A 26399-nucleotide genomic window follows, 5' to 3' on the forward strand; every position below is an offset into this window, starting at 1 on the left:
ATGGACGACCACGAGTGCTCACTCAAGTGCGCCGTCTGTGGCGAAGCCCACGCCACGGGGTCTCGCGAGTGCAAGCAAAAGCTAAAAAACAGCACTACCACCAAAAAGCATCCTCCGCCCGGAAGGAGGAAGGAAGACGACGACATTGATGGAGGAAGGCCAAGACGAAGCCGCCTGCGGTGGTTCAGCTCGGAATCCTCGGCAAGCCGCTCAAGGTCCCGGGCCCAGTCCAGGTCAAGGTCCCGGTCCCGGTCCCGATCCCGGTCCCACTCCGGGTGCACGTCCCGATTCCGCTCGGAGTGGCCAAACCTAGGAGAGAAGCAGGGGCAGTGGCAGCCTTCTACCTCGACATCCACGTCAAAGCAAAAGAACCAATCGGGCAAGAAGAACCAAGCCAACAACAACAAGGTGAGCCGGAATCAGTCTAGTACCTCCTCCGCTCAAAATACCAGTGAAAATTGTAAATGCTCCCCAGAATGTACGCGCATCAGGGAAGAAAATAAAAAAACTCAAGGCTCAGGTTAATGACCTAAACCAACGCATGCAACGCTTAGAGGCGTTGCTAAGCAAGACAAGCAACAACACACAGGCAGGGCCGCAAAGCGGCACGATAGGTCACCAGTCCGCCATCTCCATTCCTCCCCCTCAAGAACTACAACGCCCTCATCGCTACCCCGTGTGGCCTCGGCAGCGGCAGGCCAGTCAGGTGTAGTCACCCTCGAAGGTATTTATGCGACGTTAGAACAGGTGCTTTACCAGATGGGCGAATTAAACAATAAAGTCAAGGAGAACACACTAAGCCATGAAGACCTTGAAAGAAGAATACGCAAGGTTGAGTTCGGCTCGCAAGCGGGTCGACGACGAGAGCAGCAACCCACTCATCAAGGCGTACAGGCGCATAAACAACACGGGTGACATCAGGGACGCCGACAACTGCCACGGCGGTGCCATGAACGTCAGCAATGGCTAACACCACATGCAGTGCGCCCGAACACCTCGTGATCTGGCAGTGGAATTGTCGCTCTTTCAGCAAGAAGGCAAGTTCACTCCAACTTTACTTCCAAAACCACCTATACACCCCCCCCCCCCCCCCCCGACGTCATCTGCCTTCAAGAGGTCGGGAACCAGCCGATCAGGCTGCGGGGTTACTACGTAATTAAACACGTGGGATCACCGAAGGTCGCGGTTTTAGTTCACAGAACGGTGACGGCCGTGGGGCAACATTATCAACATCATGACATTAATCATGTGTTAGTGGAATTTTTGCCGCAGAAGAGGGGTAGACGTAGCACTTTCATCCAGAATTTGTACAGTCTACCGAGGGCTCAGAAAGACGACTTCCCCAACATCATTTACGAGAGCGTGAGAGCCGCTGGCGGCAACCAGCTGGTAGTGGTGGGAGACATGAACGCTAGGCACACGACTTGGGGCTACCAACAAGACACGCAAAAGGGGAGGTTGCTCCTCGATGCTGTTGACCAAATGGGCCTCGAATTGATAACCAACCTCCTCCAACCAACCCGTGTAGGCAATAGTGTAAGTCGAGAGACGTTTCCGGACCTGTCATTTGTCAAAAACGTAAGGGAATACTCATGGGCGCACCTGGGCAAAACATTGGGCAGCGATCACTACATACTCAGCATCTCGGTATCCCCGCCGAAACTCAAGAGAACAACTGGCGAAATTAGGCTTACGGAGTGGGAGGCATTCAGGCAGTACCGCCCGCCCGAAAACGGTATAACGGACCTAGCGGAATGGATGCAGCACCTCCGGGACGCCTACATCCAAACCACTAAAACCATCCAACCCACGGTCGAGACGCCCGAAGTCGACCGCCGGCTCTTACACCTGTGGGAAGCCGGTGAGGGCCTCCTGAAACGGTGGAAGCGACAGCGGTTAAACCGGAAGCTACGTCTACGAATCGAGAAAATAAAAGACGAAGTCAGAAATTGCGCAAACGAGCTGACGCAGCAAAATTGGGTACAGTTTTGCACCTCGCTCAAGGGTACCCTGAGTACGGTGCAGACGTGGGTCATCCTACGTTGCCTGATCGAGCCCGACAAAGCGAAATCGACAACCAGTCGGACACTCCTAGAAATCGCTCACAAGTTCCCCGGAAACGACCAGGATCTGATTGAAACCTTAAATACCAGATAATTTGGTAGCGACCCTATACAACCCTGCCTCCTAAAATATGAAGGAGAACCAAGACCAGAACTGGACGTTCCCATCACGGAGGAAGAGGTGTATGCCGCGGCACGAGCCTCACAGCGCAACACTGCTCCCGGAGTTGACAAAATCACCAATGCCATGAATAGAAACTTGAGCCCGATGCACATCCAGGACTTCACCGAATACCTAAAAGAGGAACTCTGGAGCAAGGGCCACGTACCGAACGAGTGGAAACACGCGGAAATCGTGACCATTCCCAAACCCGGCAAGAAGCCCGCGATCGACGCCCTGCGTCCCATCTCGCTGACTTCGTGCCTCGGCAAGCTGTACGAGAGGGTGATCAAAACCCGCCTCCAACATTACATAGAGGACGGTGACCTCTTCCCGCACGTCATGCTTGGCTTCAGGCCGGGACTTTCTGCGCAATATGCGTTCCTAATCCTAAGGGAAGAAGTTCTCAAGGGCATCCCGAAGGGAGGAGAACATCTCTTGCTCGCACTCGACCTAAAAGGGGCCTTCGATAATATTTCTCACGAGGTCATTCTCAAGGGACTGAACGACATCAGCTGTGGGGAGCCCATCTTCAATTACGTTAAATCGTTCTTGACGGGCCGGACGGCAACCATCGGAATAGGCCAGACTCGATCGGATACGATCGACGTGCTGAACAGGGGAACACGGCAAGGGGCGATAATCTCCCCGATTCTATTCAACGTCGCGATGCTAGCGCTGACCAAAGAGCTGCAGAAGATCCCCGACCTAGGTTACGCCCTGTACGCCGACGACATCACGCTCTGGGCCACCAAGGGCTCCCTAGCGCGAAAAGAGGCGACCCTTCAAGAGGCCGCGATGGCCGCGGAGAGATTTGCGGTAGCGAGTGGGATGCGTTGTCCGCCCGAAAAGTCCGAGGTGATCCGGGTGCACGGAGGAGGAATCTACAAGTCCCCCGGCCCTATCGACCTCTATCTTGAGGGCCAAAAGATCATGGAAGGCAATAAGACTAGGATTCTGGGATTTTGGATCCAGAGCAACCTGAAAGCCTCCCACACCATCCAAACCCCAAGGTCTGCCACCAACCAGATCTCGCGGATTATATATCGAATTACAAGAAGCCGCAAGGCGAGAAGAGGCAAGCGAGAAGGCAAGCGAGAAGAGGACACGCTTCGCCTCGTCCATGCTCTCGTGATCAGCAGAATAACGCATAGCATGCCGTATCACTATCACTCGCTAAACAAACGCGACCAAGAACACGTCGATGTCATCATCAGGGGCGCGCACAAAACGGCCCTGGGTCTCTCTGTCACCACCTCAAACGAGACGTTAGCGGCCCTCGGGATACACAACACATTCGCTGAGCTGTCGGACGTGGTTATGGCTTTGCAAAAGACCATATTACAGAAAACGGCGGCGGGCAGAGCCATCCTCCACCGGACCGGAACGGCAACGGAGCTCCGTGCCCTCGATGGGCAACGATCACTCCTGCCTGAGGCAAGATCAAGGCAAACCCGATACCGAAGCACATGAGCCATGAACTCCATGAAGGACGACGCAAGGCTCGCGTCGACAGACAGCGCCGACAATTCAAGGGTGACCAGTACGTAACGTACGTGGACGTGGCGTCGTACCCTGTAGGGGGCCTCTTCGGGGTAGCCGCCGTGAACGGGAAAGACAACTCCTTGACCCTCGCGGCCTCCGTAAGGGCAGAGACCCCAGCTGCGGCTGAGACCATAGCCGCGGCGCGGGTAATAAAGCAAGAAGACAGGGTAGGCAGGGAAGTCCATGTCGTTACCGACTCGCAACAGGCCTGCCGTAACTTTACCAACGGACGAACACCGCTGCTGGCGACTCAGATTCAAGGCCCGAGGCTGCAAGAATACCATCAAATCACGTGGATGCCGGGCCAAGCGGGTCTGGAGGGAAACGAAAGGGCAAACGCTCTAGCTCGAGCGCTAATCAATCGAGCGGGGCAAGACGAATCGTCTCATCAATCCCCACCCTTTACCTTCATGCCCCTGCCGTCCAATTACTGCAACCGACTCGAGATGCAGTGACTCAACCGCAGGATTTATCCTCCGCCTCACAGAAAGCTCAGCACTGAAGACCCGTAGCTCTCCGACTTATTCAGACAAACACATTTCCTAACCTACAGAAATACAGTAAAATCTTCCCACATACATGTCGCGGCATCTGCCCCTGGTGCGGCGACAGACGCCCTACACTCTTCCACATCTCGTGGGGGTGCGGGGGCAAACCTCAACACTTAAAGACGCCTAGCACGTCATTTGAGCGATAGGAGGTACAGCTGATCGGCGATACCCTGGCGGGACAAGAAGCTCTCGTCCAGCAAGTACGTCGAGCAGCCATGGCCAGTGGAGTCCTGGAATGAGGACACCACCCACTCGACCTCAAGAGCAACCACCTCGATGGTTCGAATAAATGTTTCTCTCTCTCTCTCTCTCTCTAGCAAAGAATTTTCTAGAAATATCATTCCCCGCTCTATCATGACAAAAAGAAGCAGCGTGGTTGGTCCTTAGTGAAATATTCTATATATTTCAAATTTTGTGATAGCAACAATATGAACACAACCGTCACATTATATCTGTCGGTATTGCCGTGAGCTTACGTATAAAGGCAAGTGTGATTAAGATCCTATCCTGCGCCGTTGGCTGTGTGCGGTAAATGAAGTGTTCGAGGGTGAGCCGAGATGTATAGTGCATGGATGGCTGCCCCAATTATGTATTCGTCACGTTATAGAACGCGCGCAAGCCGGGGAAGCGAGGCGCTGGTTTAGCATGCTTCTCCTCCTGTGGCGGTTGCTCTAGCCCGGTCTTGCGCCACCCTCTCCTAACTCCCCTAACTGGTACATTCGGTTTTCACTAAAAAGACAGTTAGTCTTGCATCTTTTATGCGTTTCATGTCATGAAGATGATCGCTCTCTCTCTGGCCGCGTGTAAGGAAAATAATTCACCTGGAGCTCCGCGGCGGCAACCATGATTCCAGCGATAGCCAAAACAATCAAATTTAAGACGTCTCACGCGACAACGTCGACGGCAGTAGAGCTCGCAGCGCTTTTTACTGCCCTTCATTACATTGGCAATGAATAGCCACAGAAGTGCACCGTATTCTGCGATTCAAAGGTGGCACTGCAGTATCTACTGTCACCGTTATGACGCGTACCACATGGGCCGCTAATATTTCACATTACAGAGACGTTATACCATATAAGTGATGCAGGCCATGAAATAACTTTCCCTTGGCTTCCAAGACACTACGGGATTATCGGCAATGAACGGGCCAATCAAGCTGCCCACTCAGCCCATATTGAGGAGCCATCTACCAATTCCACTTCATAGAACTGACGCAGCACGGAAGCTACGCCTGTTTGCTCGGCAGTGCGCCACGTCGCAATGGAATGAGCCACATTTAGGAAATACTCGACTGTACTCCCTTGATCAAGCATTAAGTCTCTGCGCGCCATCACAGCTTCGCCGTGGAGACGCCACACTCTTGTATCGACTGTGGTTGGGCGTTGCCTTCACCAAAGCATCGGCATTCCGCATGTGGATGACCGATACCGCAAGATGTGACCACTGCGGCCATGACGAATCAATTGACCATATTTTGAGCGGTTGCCAGCAGTACAGTCAACAGAGGGAATGCCTTCGCCACGTACTTGACCAACTGTACGACCAACCGCTATAGGAAAAAAGAATTCTACACCACCGAAGGGACCTGACGTCACAGAAGAAGGCCGTGCAAGCGCTAATGCGCTTTCTGCGATCTACCGCCCTTTGCGAACGTCTTTAACTGGAACGCCCTTGGTGTATGTGTGTCTCCATGTGTGCGTAGTTTTTTTTTGCATTTTCCTCCCTGTCATCGTTCTAACCCCTATCTCCCATCCCCAGTGTAGGGCAGCAAACCGGAGACTGATATATCGTTAACTTCCCTGCCTTTCCTCTTCATCTCTTTCTCTCTAGTTCGCCCGGCATGACGAGTCTTCATCAGGTGCACTGTTGCTACAGTGCACAAACCGCACTAAAGGCCGAAATTTGCTTTCTGTGTTACGTGGTACGTCTAAGCTGGCCATGAATCCCGTCATCGGAAGACACCTGCCGTGAATTGTAAGGAAATACAGAACACAATGGACACCTCATGCATACGTTTTAACAAAGTCGGCATGGACCAGTTGGGACCATTTTTGTTGACTTGTTTGGAAAGACGTTGTCAATCGTCACCATATACACGTTGAAGTTTTGTTGTCAGGTAAAGGCACTGCCTCGGGGTATATCACAAGAGGAGGCCCCGTTTTTCTAAGGCGAACATTGTAATACATCTTGTTCTTTCACCCCATCTCATCTCAAAACGAGCAAGGCGTTTACCGCACAGTTCATTGACAACGTCTTCACACTCAGCTGCACGACCCATCAATAGAAAACTGCCCATCACCTGAACAAAAACAGCTTCACCGAAATACTCAAAAATATTCAGTGCCTTTTTGGTCTGTGAAGAAGGACGACATAGAAGCTGTGTTTGTGGGCCATTTATTGGCGAACTGCTCATCCGCCACATGTTCGCCCCAGTGTTTTACTAGCTTCTGGATTGGCACACGTATGGGAAGTGTTTAAAGGCAGCTTTACCTCCATGGGTCGGCCCGGTATTGCACTACTCTTTGGGATTGGCCCGCGTGAGGGGAAAACTGTCGATCTACAAGGCTCGGTAGACGCACGCAATTTTTGCCGGAGCCTAGCCATAGACAGCCGCGCTCGAAAATTCCCCGATGACTAGAACATTCCCTAATATGAAAGTAGTGCATAGCTTTTTGTGTGATTTCATTTTTGCGATATATTGGGTGGCAGGGAAAATCTGTCTCGTGAAGCACGTTGGAAACGGAGCGAAGTGTGGCGCGACATACTCGTTTATCGTGAGATTGCGAGAGGAAGCGCGAGTGACGTGGAGGTACTGTAGAGAGCAGCCGCCAGGTTCATAAATGTAAAAGAACAATCGCAAACCATAACACTTGAAACAAACGCGAATGAGAGCAAACCAACCAAACCAAACAAGCGTGAGCGAGATGACATGAGCAGAAGATAGTCACAAAATGAACGGCCTGGCTGAGACACATCGAACGACCGGGCTGCCCTGCCACCCGGCCTTTCTCCACCGTTTGCGGCTCCACCGTTTGCGGCTCGCGTTTTTAATCTCCCGCTTCGCGTTCGCGCTTCGATATTTTCCTGGGCTCGTTCGCTAGGGTATGTCGCTGACGCTCGTTGCAGGAACAGGCTACTTGGAGCTGCGCTCTCAAATACGATGACTGGCATGCTGCCTGCGCACGTAGACGTGCAGCACAAGTGCTAGCACGATATACTTATCTACGTAACTCACGGAAACCTGCTACGCATGAAAGAGCACGCTTCAGGCTATTTTACATCGTTTACGGTTGTGAAGTAAGGCTTAGTCTCGAAGTAACGCTCCCGTGTGACAACGCCAATCTTCTTGCCCAAGTTGAGAGCTTTATGTACAACGCATAGACAGGGTACGTCAGTTTGACGGACTTGATACAAAGAGATAGGAATACGTTAACGCGCCATGTTACAGCCTCCGTCATGAACAATTGGGTTTAGATTTGCTGATGAGCATTTGTTTAGAAGTCTGCTGCAAACAAATATACGAGATAAACAGTATGGCTACTCGGCGTAGCCTTTAGGCCAGGAATCGTCCAGGCACAGCGATGAGAAGGTGCAAGAGTAGCAGCGAAAGGAAAAAAAAACTTTTCCTTTGGGTCATTTCAATGTCTTCAGATGTAGCAGCCCACTCCACGTAGGATCACTTTAAATGTCTGAGCTCACTACATTTCTGTGCACTCATATGTCAGCACACGTCAGGCCACACTCATTGCACCAAAGGTTCCCGCTAAAAAAAGCACCACTCCACCAAAGGTGCCCGTCTTTCCAAGGTGACAAGACGAAGGAAATTGATGAATGAGTATCGGCCAATCCTTATTGTGGAATCATTCGCAATATCCTACCCATGACATTGCGGCCTTCCGTCGCACCCCTCCTCCTTTGTTCCAAAATCGCTCCTCCACTCTAGGGAACCACGTGACAATTTGGAAACCTGAAGTCGACGCAGTTCCCTCGGAAGGCATCGACGTTTGCCCCTCGCATAAATTAGTGTGCTATCAGTAGCAGACAGTGTCTCAGGGTCAGGAGACTGGCCTTCGCAGTCGTTACCGCGTTCACGGAGGGCAGCGGTAGTTATCGGACTCTGTCGCCGTTTGCACTAACTCTGATGTAAGATCCGCCTCGTGGGAACCACCTAAAGAATGCACAAAGCCGATTTGAGATGTAACAATAGGTTTTCAGCTAGCAACATCATTCTTTCGGGAGTTAGTCACTTGAACATTATGGTTCATCATCACGGAAGCTGGCCGACCCGACTGTGAAAACAGCAAGGAGGGATTGTGTACGTTGTGCAGTTTAAATCATGCTACACTCCCTAACATTTGATGTTTTGGTTGTTTAAGTTTTCTCTGTTGTTGCTCTCCCCACAGTCAATTAGTAACGCAGTAAAAAGAAAGGTTACCGGGTAGGATTTCAAGTTATTAAAATCAAAGCGGGCAACCTTGATGCTGTTAGAGCAATATATAGAGGGAAGCATTCATCATAACAATGTGAAATAATAGATACAGATTTAACATAGTAGGCGCTTACACTGTAAACTCCAGTCCAGTGAATAGTCCAGTAAATTCAGTGAACCATCCAGTCCAGTGCATAAATAGAACAGTTTGATAAACAACTTTAATAAGCAACGCGAAAGGTGCAAAATGAAGTCACAGCCGACTTGACTGCAAATGTGAAATGTAAAAAAGAAACAGGCTCTACGGGGAATAAGCAGTTCGTAATTCTGTCCTCAATTCTAGGAAAAGTAGACGGGAGATGATGATAGATTTTAAGTAGAGGTAGCGAATTTGGGATTGGAGATTTGGGAAAGCTTTCTGGAATAAACGCTATAGAGGTAAGTTATCCTGAAAAATGCGTTATACTAAATGAAAATTTCAATTAGATTTCGTGCTCTTTGCAGACCCGAGCATAGTGCAGGGCCTATAAGTTTTCAGCAGGGTAACCGGCCGTGGTCATATGTTAATGAGGTGTAAGACTGCTGTGCCATTGAAAAGAGGGCTAAAATGAGTCATCAATAATGAGGTCCACTTAGGCGCAGTAATTGTAAAAGCAGATGAATTCTGGATGGAGCTCACAAAAAGATTTGCAGCTTTATAACAGGAAGATGCTGATAAAATGGTGGTAAACACTCAAACAGTAACTAGGCTGTTTACAGGAGCAGCAGGTAAATTAGGAATTGGACATCAGGAAAGAAGTAGATAAGCTATCCCAAGTAACACATGAGTTGATTAGAGGAACGACAAAACAGTCTCACTCAGTTTCGTCATTGTAACCCTTAGCATGAGCAATATAATGAAAACATCAAAAGGACGGGCGAAGTAACCGTTATTTTATTCGTTACTCATGTTTATAGGTATACTTATAGGTTACCAAGATTAGAGTGTAGAGTACAGACCCAACAATGCTACCGGCTACCTCAGTACATGCTACTCCACAATTAGGAACAATCCTTCGTATCAGGTGTAGGTTCGACTTTGGGATCTTCATTTTGCTTAGCCACTTTGATCCTGTTCGGACATGACTATCGAGACCAAGAATCTGTACTTCTACCTCATGTAACAAGCCCCAGTGCGATAGCCAAGGATTCTTTGGTCTGCTTATGTGTGTGCGTGACGTGCCTTTGACCTTTGAAGTTGGGAAGGGTGTGTGGGTGGCAGTTGAGTGTTGTCTGCACGTCGTTTTATGCCAGGTACAAAGCAACGTACAGTTTGGGGGCGAGGAGTTACGTTCCCAGTGTGCCCCCCTGGCAACACTGATGAGCATGCTGCAAGGCAATGCTGGTACAGTCTGGTGTGGTCGGAAATGCCTCTCTCAAACTAATTGCCTAGAATTGAGTGATGAGTGATGCACAGATAATGGAGGTTGCTATGCCTATTGCTGCCTGCAAATGTGAGCCAGCATTCGAGAACACTGGGCAGTAGTGCTAGTAAAATGGCCTAATTGGCAAGACTTCATTAAGCATACACTGGAGGTAAATGTCATTTTTTATTAAAGGGCTGTGACATATGGCTAGGCTTCGCCTGTTGTGACTATGATGTGGTTTCTGTGCATATCCTGGATGGATGTATAATTCTTGTATCCCTCTGACAATAAAGATTTACTTGTGAGTACTTGTTCTTGCTGCCGTTCTTATTGCATTTTTTCATGATGCCCAGATTGCTGTCTGAACAGCGTGGGCTCTGGTGGTTTAATGTTTAGGCATGTAGACTTGTATGGTGCAAACATATCTGAAACTTAGAAGTAAGCACTCAATACTAGGGTTGTCTGAAGCAGCCACTATGAAATTGATGGTCAAGTTCAGAGTCACTTGAAGCGGTCACAATGAATGAATTACTGAATCTATGAAAGCTGCTTTTCCTAATAAATCTTCAAAGACAAATACAGCAATATGTGCAACACGTTTCGCAAGGATTCGTTTATCCGAAACATGCTTGTTTTGAGGAATTGTCCAAGACACAAGTGCACAAGCAGACAAATATACAGGCCTTTTTATATTTATTCCATTTGTCATTTTCAGCACTGGCGAAACTCGCGGAATACACACAACTATGAAAATTCACACAGTGTTTGCAAACAGAAGAAAAATTGGACATTCTAACTGCCTCAAACTGGCACATTGTTACACAATATAACGCGATTTAGAATGTTGAACCTACTGAATACATAGACAACTTGTAACTTGCGCAGATTTCCCAATGAAAATACATGAAATTTGAAGTTTAAAGATTATTTCACAAAATGGACGTAACAGTATAGGTCTCTCGCACTATTGCTACAAAGGAAACCCGTATGGCTTTCCTTTGTAGCAATTGCTACGATTAGGTGGTCGTCTCACTTTCCATTAATTTCACAAAATTGATAAAATGGACACAACTGTGTGCACACATTGAGTGGCCCCATTAAACAAAGAGATAATATGGTCAAGCTACATAACCGTAATTTGCCGCCTTTGAACTTATGTTGATGTGACAATTCTGCGGGGCGTCGCTTAGCGACGCAACCTATATCGACACATAGGGCGAAATGATTAGACACACCTGATGGACCAAATCCAACACTTGCACTTGCACTTGAGAGAGATCTGTGCGGCTCTAGCTCCTTTTCAAGGAATCCGTCTGAGACAGCAGCGGACCGATGGGAAAAATTTAGGCATCGCACACATAGCGCATTGGGTCCGCACCGTACGCAAATACTCACCACCGCAGCTGAAAAATCCGCGTAAAACAAAAGGCAAGTTGAACAAGTGATAATCCGAAAGACGCTGTTTCCAAAGAAGTCGACGCCGTAGGCTCCGACTTTGACAAGACAGGGCGAGCCTTCACATGCCGCTTGCATATCGTAGCGCATCGGGGAATGTCCCGCGCACGGTCGCGCGGAGAACCACCAAAGATGTATTGTAGTGCACAAATCACGAAAACGCGATTGTAGTTCTTTTGTATGGTATAAAGACGCCACAGTATACGAAACATTCTCAGACAACTCGCAACCACACATACAGATACACGCGTGAAACGATACGTGAAATGGTGGAACTACGAAGAGCAAAACGAGTGCCGTCACCAGCGCCCACGACAGTGGCGCTTTGCGGGCTTTGCCTTCAGTTTCACTTTCAGTCGTTGGGCAAACGAACAGAAGCGAGGAGATTGCAGTCGAAGCCGTCGAAGTCCACCAAGGTCCCGCCTCCAAAGTCAGATGTCGCGGGCGTTCTAGCAACGCGACAAGACATTGTGGTCGACGAGACGAACGAATCGTTCATTGTATCGCTTTGAAGAACTTTACTAGACCCTTGGAAATGTGTAATCTTGCAAGATAAAGAAAAAGCACTCGCGCAATATGCATCTCATTGCTCGTTTACTTCTCGAACAGGTGCATGCTCGTTAGTATGTAAAGCATATAATGCTAAAAAAATAAAGAAAATATAAAGCCGGGCATATGAAATAAAACTCCGTTTCCGTGAAAGGGAGCATTCTTCCTTGTAAACCCCTCCTAAAACGATGTAATATTGAGGATCTCCCTCCTTCTTTCATCCCCATTTTGCGATGGAGCAAAGTGGAGGACGCTGAAAATTTTTTTTTCCCACTGCAAGGGAGCACGCTTTTCAGGCGCGTAGTCTCAAGGGAGGTCGCAACCCTTGTAATGCCCTTTTCGGCTTACTTCTGTTTACAGTGTACATTGCAGTTCAGCAGTGCCCTTTGACACTTGGGTTAATTGCTTGCCGCATTCGAAAATTTCCTCCGACCGTTGTACTTGGATCTGCACACTTAATCTGGATCCACATAAGATCCACTTAGTAGCTGGAACTTTTTTGCAAAAAAGTTCCGTTTATATATTTGGAACCACGTTCCACATACTTTAAAAAGTAGATGGAACAGTGCACCACTTATTTTTACTTATTAATTATGTGGATCATCATTCCACATAAAGAGTATATGGAACCCTGTTCAAATAAAAGGGTTCTTTCAGTTACTGGAACGTTGATCCACATAAAATAACCATGGCTATCCGGTGCACCATTCCAGGTATTTTCAGACCTGCTTTTATATAAAACGGTGTTCTAATAGACAGGAAACTGTCTATGGGTTCCCACTTCTGCAATATTTCTGCTTTCCTTTGTTAGTACAAACTGAGGTCATATGCCAAGCAGGCTGATGCATCCACCGACATTATTTTGACAGCACAGCCTTGGCATGTGGCCTGCGGCGATACCAACAATGGGAAAGTAGAAATTTTAGCAGCAGTGTTGACCCTGGCAGTTCCCAACAGTTGCCTATTAGAGCACAGTTCTATATAAAAGTAGGTTTGAGGTACCTGGAATGGCACAGTCGAAACTTTGGCTTCACCTGCCGGATCCTGCTCTGGCCTATAGCTGCATGTAAAAAAAACAAGGTATCTAAATTAAAACACCTATGAAAGAAATTATTACACTGCTTTTCAAAATGTGTAAACTTTATTGAGTGGCAGAATTGCATACACTTATGTTCATCTCTAATTTCATAGAAAATGGCTAGTCAACAAAAAACAAATACCAAAAAGGAAAGGAGACTAGGCACTAAGTGGCATTAACACGTATGGCCCTATATTAAAAAAATGGGCCATAAAAATGGCCCAACACACAAGTGCACCACATGCAAATAAACTTGCACATCGGCTGTGAAACAAAGAAACATTAAACAGAGACTATAAAATATTCTGGCTTATCACACGAAATGACGTAACTCAAATGCGCAAGTACCCATCTGCCATTTACCGAGTTTACGCGCCCCCGTTCCAAAAGAATTCAGTACTCTAAAATTATACGAAAAAGGCATAAAACAATAGGCTTGTACAGTTGAAATATCACGAGACCAATGAAGAATGTAGTGGATGAGTTATTAAAGGGAAAAGACAGTGCAAGCCAAAATAAACAATGGAATGTTTGCACACAAAAAAACTTGTCAGAAACACGTGCCAAATGTCACAAAAAATATGAACACTAGAAACAATACAGTTGGTTGACCACAGATGTACGTATAATACAAAGCTAATTGTGACCAAAACACTTCATAAGCACCCTGAAGAAGCCTTCCACTTGAGGCAGGTTACTTGCCCCAGCATTATGTAGTTTGGGATAACTCATCCCAAATATTACCATAAAAGTTAGTGTAAATGTTTATAAAATTTTATGCACAAAATAGCTGGAAGCATGTTACACATTTTAAAGATTCAACAAGGCAACAGCGAAATACAATGGTAAGACATTCTGGAAAACAAGAGAGAAAATTTTAAATAACTAAACAACTCAGCCTTGAAAAATGCAAGTGAAATATCTTAAAGAAAGAAAAGAAACAAGCCAGCCTTGAAACATACAGCCGGCGCTTTGCCCTGGTGATAAAAAATCGTAAAAGAAGGCACAACTTCACAGTTTTGCAGCTTACATGTCGCTTCTACCTACCAAACATTTAGCACGTGAACATTAGGTCTGACTGATTCAGATTTTTCAACAGAGACTACCTTAAACGACATCAAGCCACTGTCAAATGGCTCACCCTTCACAACAACTGTCTGCACAAGTCCCAAATCTGTCCAAAAAGCGTATGGGTACGACAAGATTAAAATAAAATATACAGTCAACAGGAGGCTGACTGCTTCTCATGTGATGATGCAGGTGGTAAAGCCAGGATGTTTTCCTTGCAGGCAATTTTGAAGTTGTCATTCTCTTTCAAAATGCGTGGGCCTGGTGGAGACCTGTTGCCAAGCTCTTGTGCCTTTAACGAAAAAAGACGCAGCAAATTTTAACTGCACAATGACTTTAAATTGTGGTGTTCGGGATAATACCGTTTTTATAAAACTAATAAGTTATTCTTCTTTCAACCCTGCAAAAGGTGCCAGTGTGCACAAAAATTATATGAGCATGCGGCATAGACGATAGCTTAGTGTGAATTGAATCACTGCTTCATTTCTGGAAAAAGCTTTACGCTTTTCCAGTTGAATGACGTGAACATCAATTGGCTTTTCCAGCCTTGAGGGATTTTAGTCAGCAGTCAAACAATATACTAATCTATGCGCATTTCATACTTCATGCACCTTCCCACTACAAATAAATGTCCTCTTTACTCCATTATGTGCGTTCTAGTGCTGTTATGATGCTTAACATAAGAATTGCATGAACCTGTTCATAGAGTTTTGTTTCTGTTCCTTGTGCTGTGAAGGCAATACCTTCAGCTGCAAGTTCATTCATTGTTAAAAGAAAGTCCTGCAGCAATTCTCTTTGACTCAGTGGTTTTAGGATCGTTTCACTGGCCTACTCCAAGAAAGAAAATTGAGTTCGTTTGTGAACGCTTCGAAGGTGGAAAATGTGCAAACATGATATAGAAGATCGTCAGTTTTGCACAGGCCCCTTGCTTCATTCCCAATGGGTTAGCCATCTGCACATCATAAAATTAAGTATAAAATTTATTTTTAATTGAAAAACCTTACAGAATTTTTGTTTTACCTAATTCCAAGTACTTATATTTTCAGTTTTTACAAAAATTTCAAAGCAGGTTACAGTAGTCAGTTCGCTTCGTAATAGGGCTGGAGGATTCGTAAGCTGGCTGCTGAGAATGCAGTAAATGATATACCTAGGAAATTTCGCTAAACCATGCGTCACAAGAAGGCAAGACTGTGCACAAAGCAATAATAAGCATAACCAATTATAACACTGTAGAACACCTAAAGAAGAATGAGGTAAGGGTGCTTGTTTAGGGGTGCCAGAGTGCTATTTTTCCATCTTGTGGTTAACAACGGCGCAAGAAAATGGGGATGAAAGGGAAAGCGTACAACACGTGGGTCTTAGAATTTCCAACTGCCGTGCTACCAAAATCTAGAGGGATGTTCGGCACCATGTTGTTGTACGTGGACCCTTTTGAGTCCCGTTTTTTTGCGTCGTTAACTACAAGCATCATGCACGAACTTGCCCACATCCACCTTTTGTAACTTTTCCATCCTGGAAATGGCTTAAGAAGTACACAGTGACAAAGGTTTACTGTATTTTTCATTTCAATAACACGCCAAATATCAATATTCACTCGACAAAGCATTGAATTTTCCCGTAATTATAGTAGCGTGCTCCTCAACTTCAGGCGCTCTGTGATCAGCAACGAGTCGCTAAGACATTCGCTGGAAACGCTTATAGGGGTTTTAATTTTTTGGGATAATGCCGATGGATTTTTTGGACAATGAGATCAGAGGATCAAATATGATGTGTGCACGACTCCACCTTTTTCACTTTTGCAGCATCAGCTTCCATGCACGCTATAAAAATTTTTAGTATGGCCGTACTGAGCCTATCTTGTAGAAGAATGTGGTAAACAAATAATCATAAAGCCTTCTACAAACGACCCAAAAGAGTCATGCTAATAAGAAACAGCATACCTTCGTGTTCCTCGCGGTACAACGCATATGACGCTGTAACTGATGGTGCACGAGAACAAGAAACATGATTGTAGTTACAATTAGGTAATCTATTTTATTTTAGAAATATGTACTGGTTGTATTGTACTTCAGCACACAGAAAAACTAAAAGAGCAAGACTGAAAGTGAAGGAATGATATCCCACATGTTCTAGATATGAGCGAAACGTCTTGAATTTCCATCTCCCGCATTCCTCGTCTTTTCTCCTGATGTTCTAGATATGTTGCTCCTTTCCATCGGCGGTGGTTTCAAGGCTTTTTTTTTCGTTTGCAATACTCAACTGACCCAATTGCGACTCCACAGACCAAAATCGCTTAGACGGCTTGCTCTTCATTCAGGACAGGTGGTTCAAACCAACTAAAAAATAGGAGAGGAGCCTTCTTACGAAAAAAAAAACATCCGCTGCGGATGCCCTGGTAAGGTTTCACTGCTAAACACTTAGAGACATACTAATATATGAACATATTTTAGGCTCACCTGTAAATGATCCATGCGCGACTGGTGAATGTCCTCATAATATGCACCACCCAAGCGGCACTCGTTCGTGGCTCATAAGCTCCACAGTGAGCCGGAACTCGTGCAGTCGCACTTCTCACAACGACCCCTCGGTACGCCCGCGATGTCTTCGGCCACAGTGGATGCCACAGCCATGACGGGAAGGGTTTGTGTAGAGACTGGAAATAATGTTTCCATTTTTATTTTGCATACAAAAACAAGAATATTTGTCAGAATCTATCCAAGTGGACACAGCCATATCCAGTTTCTGCACAGGTTATTTTAGAACAGAGAACGTAGCTATGCTTCCAGTATATTAAGTTTGAGACGCGCAGAAACGGCATAATTTTTTGGGCACATCATGACGTAACAACTTAATCAGCACGTACGCGTTGTAGGCAATTGTTCTGTCGTGCTACCAGAACTGACGTCCACGGCATAGAAGTGGCGCCACAATTCCTGATTACCAGGCCAGGCATGTGTTCGTCCCTTTCTTCCCTCGACGAATGAAATATTTTTGTTACTAATAAAAGGTGCCGCAAAATGATCATATTATAAAGTGACAGCAGCGTGACCTCACGTCACTGCTAAGACAACCACTGTCTCTTACATTTCTCTACGTCAGGGAGCAAGCTAAGTGTAGCGTGAACATAACATCTGAAAAGGCCGACGGCATTGGAAGAAACATGAAACAACTACCTAATGTACACAGCCAAACCTAGGCAGTGCGGCCGCCAACGACAAAACAACAGCGGGAATAACCCTCAAGTTTTAAAAAATACGAAGAAGTCCAAGGACGCAAGCTCCTACAAACTTGCTTGGAAGTTGCTAAGCGTGTGAGAGCGAGATGGCGAGCGGCAAACACGCGGTCGCACGGTGAGAATGTTCACACCCGCTGTCAGCTAAAGCGACCGTCAATATCCTACTAAGCAACATACTGTAAGGGGGCATAATGATAACTGGGACACTAGCACGCGAACCAGCAACGTGGATGGAGTCATGAACGTCGAGCGGATTCCGACGCACGAGCACGCAAATTGACGCGGATTGCCGTTTACCCATTACGTTACGCCAAAACAAAGTGAAGTTGCACGCTACTAATAAAAATTTCCGCGCAGAATTTAAGACAGCATGAACGACGAAGTACGAATAATAATTCGATGTGCCCCTTTGTCTCGCGATCTGCAATTAGGCGGAAAAACTGCCGTCATTCCGTCATCTGGATTGCTCTATTACGAGCGCTGGAAACAAATCCACCGCAATGGTACTCAAATTAAGCTATCGGACTATATACGCAGTAATGTCTTCGTAGAGCGAGTTTAGCAGGCGTGCCTGAATTCAACTGAATACATAGGGCAGCGTAGCGGTATCCTACCCTGCACAGTGGTATTCTTGGTTTCACTGAGCAACAATCGTAACGAGCACATAAATATGCAGCACTGACCTTTTTTTTTGCGCCTCCTGGCAACTTCACCACTCCGCTTCGTCGAGCAGCGAATACCGTGATACAGCCACAGGATCAGAAGAATGTCGCAGTCGTACGTCCACACAAAGTAATGGTTTCTGCCAAACTGGCCGAAACCACACCACCTCCATTTCTAGTAGCTCAAATCAGGCGCGGCACGCCCCTGTGCACTGCGCCTGCCACTGGTGGCGTTGGTGAAGTGAACATTTACAACTAGCGGAGGAAATGCTGAGAGATGGGGCGCTGCGATCGTTACAAGTGTTTGCGCATTCCCGTTTTGGCACTTTAGTGCTGTAGCAGTTGCTGCCCCACTGTACTGCGCGTCACAACGCAAACCGCGCCGGCGATGAGGTGGCGCCGGCTATCGGGCGAGAAGAGCTCGTCAGACGTCATGCATGCGCACATGGAGGTATACCGATTATATGGGTGATGTGGCCCATGGCCAGCCCGCGGAACAGCGCGTGGAAACTCACCGGCCGTCGGCGCTTTTATTTTTCTGTACGGAATCAACACAACGTGCCGCGCGCTCTCAGGGCGCAGTGTTTAGGGATCAATAGGTTAATACGTGTAATTGCAATTATATATATATATATCTGCTTAGCCCTTTAATTTCTACTGAAGTTGTTTCGCGCTGCTGGCCGTGAGTGCGCGCAATAACTGTACGTAATTTTTGAAGACAGCGTTTCAGCGTTGCTGTTAACAACAATAAGCACAAAATTTACGCTCCTTCATTTGCTGCGTTTCCTTGACCACAGCAAGTCTGGTCATTACCAAAAAAATATAATGCGGCACTCTTTGATATACACATGACAAGATTACTCGCATATAGCCAGGGTAAAGTGTAGTACAATTTATTAGAAAGTAATGGAGGGGCCCGTTTCCGCACAGTTCTTTTCCTCCTAAACGCCAGCTCTGCAGGAAAATAATAAACAAGGGAGCAGCAGGAGACGGAAGTGTCATTCAGCGAGCTACAGTTACCAAGAAGAAATAGATGTTTACACTGCGAATTTTTCCTTTGTTGAAGTGCATAATTTGGAAAAATAATATTATATCAGCATTAATGCACAGAGTTTACTGCAGATACTGTGAAGTATTTGAAGTTCTCAAAGTTTAATTTCGTTCCCCACTTCTGAATCGTATAGAGTCGACTGTTCCCTGCAAACTTATATTTTTGTTTCCTTGTGGAAATAAAAGAGCCACCACGAGCAGAAAAATGCAACCACACTTGTATGCCTATAAGCATGCGTAATATGCCGCAACGTGACCCAAGGGTTCATTATAACTGAAGGCTGTAGTCATATTAACACATTGCTTAAGCGTTGAAAACTCTGTATCGTGCTAGACCACAGCGAGCAAATGGCTGAACGTTGAACCGAAGTCGTTGTTTCTAAGGTGCTACTTGTTAGTCAAATGCACAACACGCGATAGCCTCAACATTTGTTCCGTAACCGAGGTGTCCAAAAAAGCGCGCTGTCCACCAGAAATTCTTGAGCCCAGGCAGTTATCGGCTTCGTCCAAAGAGCAGAGTGGGTACCGAAAGACGCCAGACCTTCTAGAATTCAAGCTATTAATTTTAGACACACTGAAGTAAAATGGAGAGACGAGCTAGTTGTTGAACATCCGTCACTGAAACGTAAGCGCAAACTGAGACACGCACAAGAGAGAGCAACGACACCAACGCTTTGGTGTACTGCGCGTCTGAAATTAGTGACGGCAAGACCAGGTACACAAAGGCCGTTTGAGCACCGCAGACAACCTGACAAGAAGTTCCTGCAAGTTCTGCTTTTCGCTAAGATATATCTTTTGCTTGCGTCGTTTATTCTTTTTATGGCGTAGTCCAACAGGGATTTTGTTTTATGTAAAATGACAGCACTAATAATCCTTCCTTAGCAGTTTATAAATGTCAACTGCTGTAAGATAGCTTCACAGATACAGCCTAAGTTTCTGTAATTTCATATGTCATGTGCGTATGTGTCAAGGAGGTCTTCGCCCAAAGAGCGCCAAATTTGTATGTGGTGCAATGATGTAGTTAACGCACGATACACTGCACACTTCACTGCAGCGCACGAGTTATGTGGAACAAGACGCAAGCAAAAAATAGACAAACGCACTGTCTAGAAATATTACTGGAACCTAAGTGGAACGATAAGTGGATCATACAACATTTCCTCCTCCCCTTTACGGAGTTCCACATAAAAACGATAAACATAAAGAAAACAGAACGAACGTTCCACATAAGATCAACTTATATGTTTCGTTCCATTTATTAACAGTAGGGATCCAGATAAATATATATGGACCACACTTTTAACTGGAACTTACATGGAACCAGATTAAGAGTGCATAGGCCGCCAGTCCCCTTCGAGACCATTTATTGCGAAATGTAAACGCAGTTACGGTCATTATACCACACCCTGCGTTTCGGTACTGATTTAGAGTGCGCACAATTTTTGGCGTATAGGGCACCAATTTCATTCCCAGTGCACCAGCACCTCAGTGCCGCAAGCTTGTTTACGTATGCACGTATGTCCCCGGCTCTTCATTCACTTAAACATATATGCTGTGTTAGTAACTACAAAGCACTTAATTTGAGAACATTGCGAGAACATGCATATATTTGCGCATATGATCAGCGTTACAAAGCCCATATGCGCGGCAAACTGCTACTGGAATAGAAGATGCGTATATATATTTATACGAACTGTTATTGCAGCTTTTGGTAGAAGGCTAGCTCTCACATTTTGTACGCATCTTCATAATGCGTACAGTTTGCGTGTTCAATAAATATTGTTAGCTGAAACTTTATGAGTACGAGCGCTCATTCAGATAGCTTAAATTTTCTCACAATATACGGATGTTCACATAACAAAAATACGGAATTCTCTCTGTTTCGTCCAAAACAGTGTATAGCCGCTATGTGACTACAGTGAAAATGTCCGTAAAGCTGAATACGGAGAGCACTTTCCGTATATTAACGGCAAATTTTGCCGTATTTTTGAAATATGACGTACTTTCCGTATATTTATCTGCAGTTCTCCGTATAATGACAGAAATCCTCCGTAACATTACGGAAATTTTTTACAGTGTAGTTAGGAGAGCCAGTTTAAGGGCGGAGAAGAAGGAAGGAAAGGAAAGCAAAATTCCAGCGCCGTGATTTTAAAGCGCACCAGTGGTAGAGAAACGGAAGGCGATATAAGCGTGCGTGGCATTGATACGCACACGACAAACTGCCTTCAAATATTTGAACTTGAGGGAAAGCTTCGTTAACAAATGATAGCACAGTAATCAGCACTCGAATATAAATATAACCCTAATAATAATTGTAAATATTCATCTCATCTATGGGATCTAATACGCGCGCTGTTGCTTTCTCTCTGCGTGTAGTAGTTAAGAGAGCCAGGTTAAGGGCGGAGAAGAAGTAAGGAAAGAAAAGACTCTGAAGCAAAAATGCAGTGCCGTGGTTTTAAAGCGCAACCGTGGAAGAAAAACGGAAGGCAATATAAGCGTGCGTGGCCATGATACGCACACGACAAACTGCCTTAAAAAATATTTAGACTTCAGGGAAAGCTTCGTTAACAAACGATAGCACAGCAATCAGCACTCGAATATAATTATAACCCTAATATTAATTGTAAATATTCATCTCATCTATGGGATCTAATGCGCGCGTGGTTGATTTGTCTCTGCGTGTAGTAGTTAAGAGAGCCAGTTTAAGGGCGGAGAAGAAGGAAGGAAAGGAAAGCAAAATTGCAGCGCCATAGTTGTAAAGCGCACCCATGGTAGAGAAACGGAAGGCGATATAAGCGTACATGGCCATGATACGCGCACGACAAACTGCCTTAAAATATTTAGACTTGAGGTAAAGCTTCGTTAACAAACTATAATACGGCAATCAGCACTTGAATACGACGAGAGAAATTATTGAGACGTGGAAAACTGCCTTGAAATGAATATGGTTTGCGAGACAAATGATTGTAAGTATTGAACCTCTTAAAGGATGATGGCGAATATGCGGTCACCGAGGGGGCAGCGTCCGCGCGAGACCACCACCAGGCACTTTACTGAGATGTGGAGGGCTCTGCAGCCGGATGAAAAGTCTGCCTTCTCCGCCGGCCAAGAGGGGAAAACGCGCTTTCCGATCGCTCAAAGAGGCAGGTTGCGAACGTAGTTCCCGCGCCTACTAGAGCGCCCCTCGCGGCGGCGAGCGCGGATCTGGCAGGATACGACCGGCCCGCTTCCGCTCGGAAAGTGTGTCTGTGCAAGTGTTTCGCGCGTAGCTGCAACTTTTCTGAGGAATGCAGAAGGGCAACACGAATTGTTGCGTAGTGGGCTGCAACAGCACGTACAGAAACTCACCAGGAACAAAGTTTTACCGGTTTCCGAGCCGACCGTATGAAGCATAACGGCGTCAACGCTGGATCACGCTCGTCCGACGGCAGAGGTAAACTGTTTGATGTTCTGGCGTTATGTCAAGTTAGTTAACGCTGAATCGGTTGCTTTTACAGAGATGATGGCAGCAACTGGACACCTGCAGCACATAGCAGGATATGCAGCAAACATTTCGTCGGTGGCACGAAATCTAACGAAGAAGGCCACCCCACTTACTTCCCCTCAATATTTCCCGCTGCGTACAAGACATCGACTGGGCCTGTGTCAAGTGACCGTTACGCGAGGTAGAGTGTATATTAAATTTTCCCTCAGCTTCAGGTAGTGTGACCAGCCCTTTGAGGGTCGATGTCGTAAATATACGGAGCTACGAACAGGTCCGAAAGTGATCTATTTACGGCGCCGTCTGTACGTTTAAAACACGCGCTAACTTCCTAGCTTTTTTTTTGCCTGGCATGTGCTGCCACTATATGGGAATACATGGAATTTTTTTCTCGCGTCTCTCTCTTTCGGTTTTCGTTGTATAGCTTTTTCTTTTTTTTTTTTTGCTCCGGAGCGTCTGCTACCGCTCGCGCATTGGCGCCCTCTCGGGCGCGCGGCGGCTGGTTTGATTTTGGTTCCGCACGCGGTTTCGGCTTCTTTCGCTCGCAAAACTGATGGCTATCTCGTTCTTATCACTCAAAAGGTGACCGCCTGTTACTCGCTCGTTTGTTGCTCACAGGGGTCCGCATACGAAGGATGCCGCCATGCATGCGTTTCGTTTTTTGGCACTTTATTCAGAAGTTGCCTCCCATGGCTGCTCAGGGAAGCAGTACCCAGAGGAGGTGCCATGTCTGCGCCAACACCACTCAGCAGCAAAAATATCGCGAGGACACAAGGCCCATGTGCGCTGAGTGCAACAAACCGCTCTGTGTGGAGCCATGCTTAAAGGACTACCACACGTTAAAGAAATATTAGTGCAAGAGGAACATTTGAGACTTGCGAAAAATTTTCGTGTGCGCATTCTTCTTGTGTATGTTCTCGTGTGGACATTGTGTATAACAATGCGCCTTTTTTAAATTCTTATAACTTTATTTGCTTTCTTTATTGTTTTTCATGAATAAACAGTACAAATACGCCAACGCGAAACACATTTTTCTCTCTTTACGGTCACCCTAGAAAAATTACGGCAAATTTTTTTCGAAATAGGTCCCTCTGAAGAATTTAAATGTGCAATAAAAAAATCGACCCTCGATTATCGCATATGGCGAAAAAAATGTACCCTCAGAGGGCTAATGCCAATTAATTTTTTGCGTTGAGTAGATTTTGTTGCGTGGTCGCGGTGCTTCAGTGAACCAATATTGTTTGGATGTGTTATAACGCTTGTTTTGCCAGAAAAAGAAAGCACCAGGAGCAAAAGATGGAGGAGGCACGACAGATACCCAGTTGTGACAGTCAAGAAACAGGGTGTGTCACAAGTCGCGAACCATAGATTTCGCACAGCCCGCCTTACAGTGACAACTTAAGTGCGTCCGCCTGCAACCAGTCTGCAGATGACGTACATCGTGTTGATGTGAGCTAAAGTCTATAACGTATAATTTGTGCCTTTCATTGAATTTAATGTGACTGATTTACTAAGCTGGTTTTAAATGCTTGTTTCAGGCATCAACAATGACGGAAGGCGGCAGCGCTACTTTCAGCATGAACTTCACATTTATATCAGAGTTGTGGGATGGTAATGCGTCATCCTACATCAGTCACAAAGAAGTGTGCAGCACAGGCTTGGGCAGCTCATGCAGTCCGGGCTTTTCAGACCAAAGCACTGGGCTGGCGTGCAAAGAGCCTTTTTTCGCAGGGTTTAGATCTCTTCAGCATGATGAAAACGCCTTTCATGCGTCTACAGCAATTGATTTTTCTTTATTTGCTCTGCTGTTAAGCATACTGCCACCTGCTCTAAAAATTTGAATGAGCTGTCTATTGAACACAAGATTCTGTTATTTTTGATCAAACTTAACCATGGGCTGCCATTCTCTTTTCTCAGTGTCCTTTTTGGCATCCACAAAACAACAGCGTCTCGTATCTTCAAGGGTGTACTTGTTAACATCCATGCTGCTACAAGGAAATGGCTATACTGGCCATCACAAGCAGCTGTTCTGGCCACTTTACCTCCATGCTTCAAACTGCACTATCCGAAATGCAGAGTTGTCATAGATTGCACCGAACTTGAAACTGAAGTGCCTCCAGGAATTGAAAAACAAAACATGTGGTATTCGGACTACAAAGGAAGGCACACAATCAAGTACCTTGTTGGAATAGCTCCGAATAGGCTTATCACTTTTCTTTCAAAGGGGTTTGGAGGTAGAACAATTGATGGCACGCTAACTGTTGAATCAGGTTTTTTGTCCCTTCTTGAACCAGGAGATGTTGTTTTAGCCGATAAAGGATTTCCAGGCATAAAAAACAGGTTCTGGCGCGCAGGATGCGACGTTGGTGATGCCACCTTTTGCTACCAGCCCACAATTCACGGAGTCTGAAGTAGATGCCTCATATGAAACCGCCTCCGTGCGCATTCATGTAGAAAGAGTGATTCAGAGGCTCAAAATTTATGATATCATTACACGCAGGATACCACACGAGCTGACTGGCTATGCTGATGAGATTCTTCACGTGCTAGCAGTGCTAACAAACCTGAAGAAACCTATTTTTGCCAAACTACAGAAATAATAGGGCAGGAAGAAGGGGAAAAAGTTTATTGCACAATTTTCATACAGACACAAAGGCTTAAATGACTAGCTTTACTGTGACATATACGACTGTACATGTCTGTATAAAATGTATCAAATGTGTAAAAATAAATAATGTTATTAAAAAGCACTGTTGTCTATGTTCTGCATTGCGAATGCGATGGCGTGGTACTTGTAACTAATATATTACTTCTGTTCTTGGACAATGTTAAATGTTGTAAATACCTCAGATGTCGGCACATTCATGCAATGCTCTGAGAAAATGCTCAAAATAGAAGTTTCGCAGCTTGGGCACTGCCGACGACAGGAACGCATCGTCTCTTTTTAATTTGATAGTGAGCGAGTCCACTTCTGTGTGTATGAAAAAGTAAGAGTACTCCAAACCGAGCACGTGCAAGCACACTTGTACTTGTGTGAAGTAAGAATGGCTGCGTCTCAAATCCAGAAAAACCACACAGGTATTTCAGCAGTGGCCTCTTGATCAAGCTCTGTTGCCGTCTTGAAAACGGACACTTGATTTCCAGTAGCACTGCGCTGCCGTCTTCATCCCTGAAAGTTTGAGTTTTTATTGGAAAGAATAACCCGATATAGTGATTAACTGAAAATGCCGTCAGGGGAGCACGCAAGCCACGGCTCTCCAGGACAAACTACCAGGCCGTATTGGGCGACATTCACGTTGCGCTTCTTTTCAAACGCCTTACGAGCTGATGGCTCCTTCAACAGTCCGTACTGCACCGCGTAGCCTGTGTAAGGCACCTCGGTAACAATGGTCTTTGCACGCTCATAGAGGTTGTTACGGCAGGTAAGAATCCTGTGAGCCTGCAGAAGAGAAGGCAAGGAAAAACCACGTTCGTATCAGAGTAATGAGTCTGTTTAAGGGTAAGAAAATTGGACCAACTGCTAGGTACTTCTCCGTACTTTTGTCGCAGTAATTCTAGGAAACCTTTCATTAGCCCAAAGACGACGGTCAAGCGGCGTCCTAGCTGACAGGTCAGGTACATCTTCAGGCGGCACAGCGACGTGGCCATGGTATACTCGTAGCTCCGG

General features: G+C 46.0%; 1 pseudogene; it reads left to right on the forward strand.

Moving 5' to 3' along the window:
• On the forward strand, window positions 1-25332 carry LOC126519898 (uncharacterized; annotated as a pseudogene).
• Window positions 25333-26399: the final 1067 nt, after the last annotated feature.

This window comes from Dermacentor andersoni, unplaced genomic scaffold (genome assembly GCF_023375885.2).
Source record: "Dermacentor andersoni unplaced genomic scaffold, qqDerAnde1_hic_scaffold ctg00000039.1, whole genome shotgun sequence".
NCBI classification, from domain to species: Eukaryota; Metazoa; Arthropoda; class Arachnida; order Ixodida; family Ixodidae; genus Dermacentor; species Dermacentor andersoni.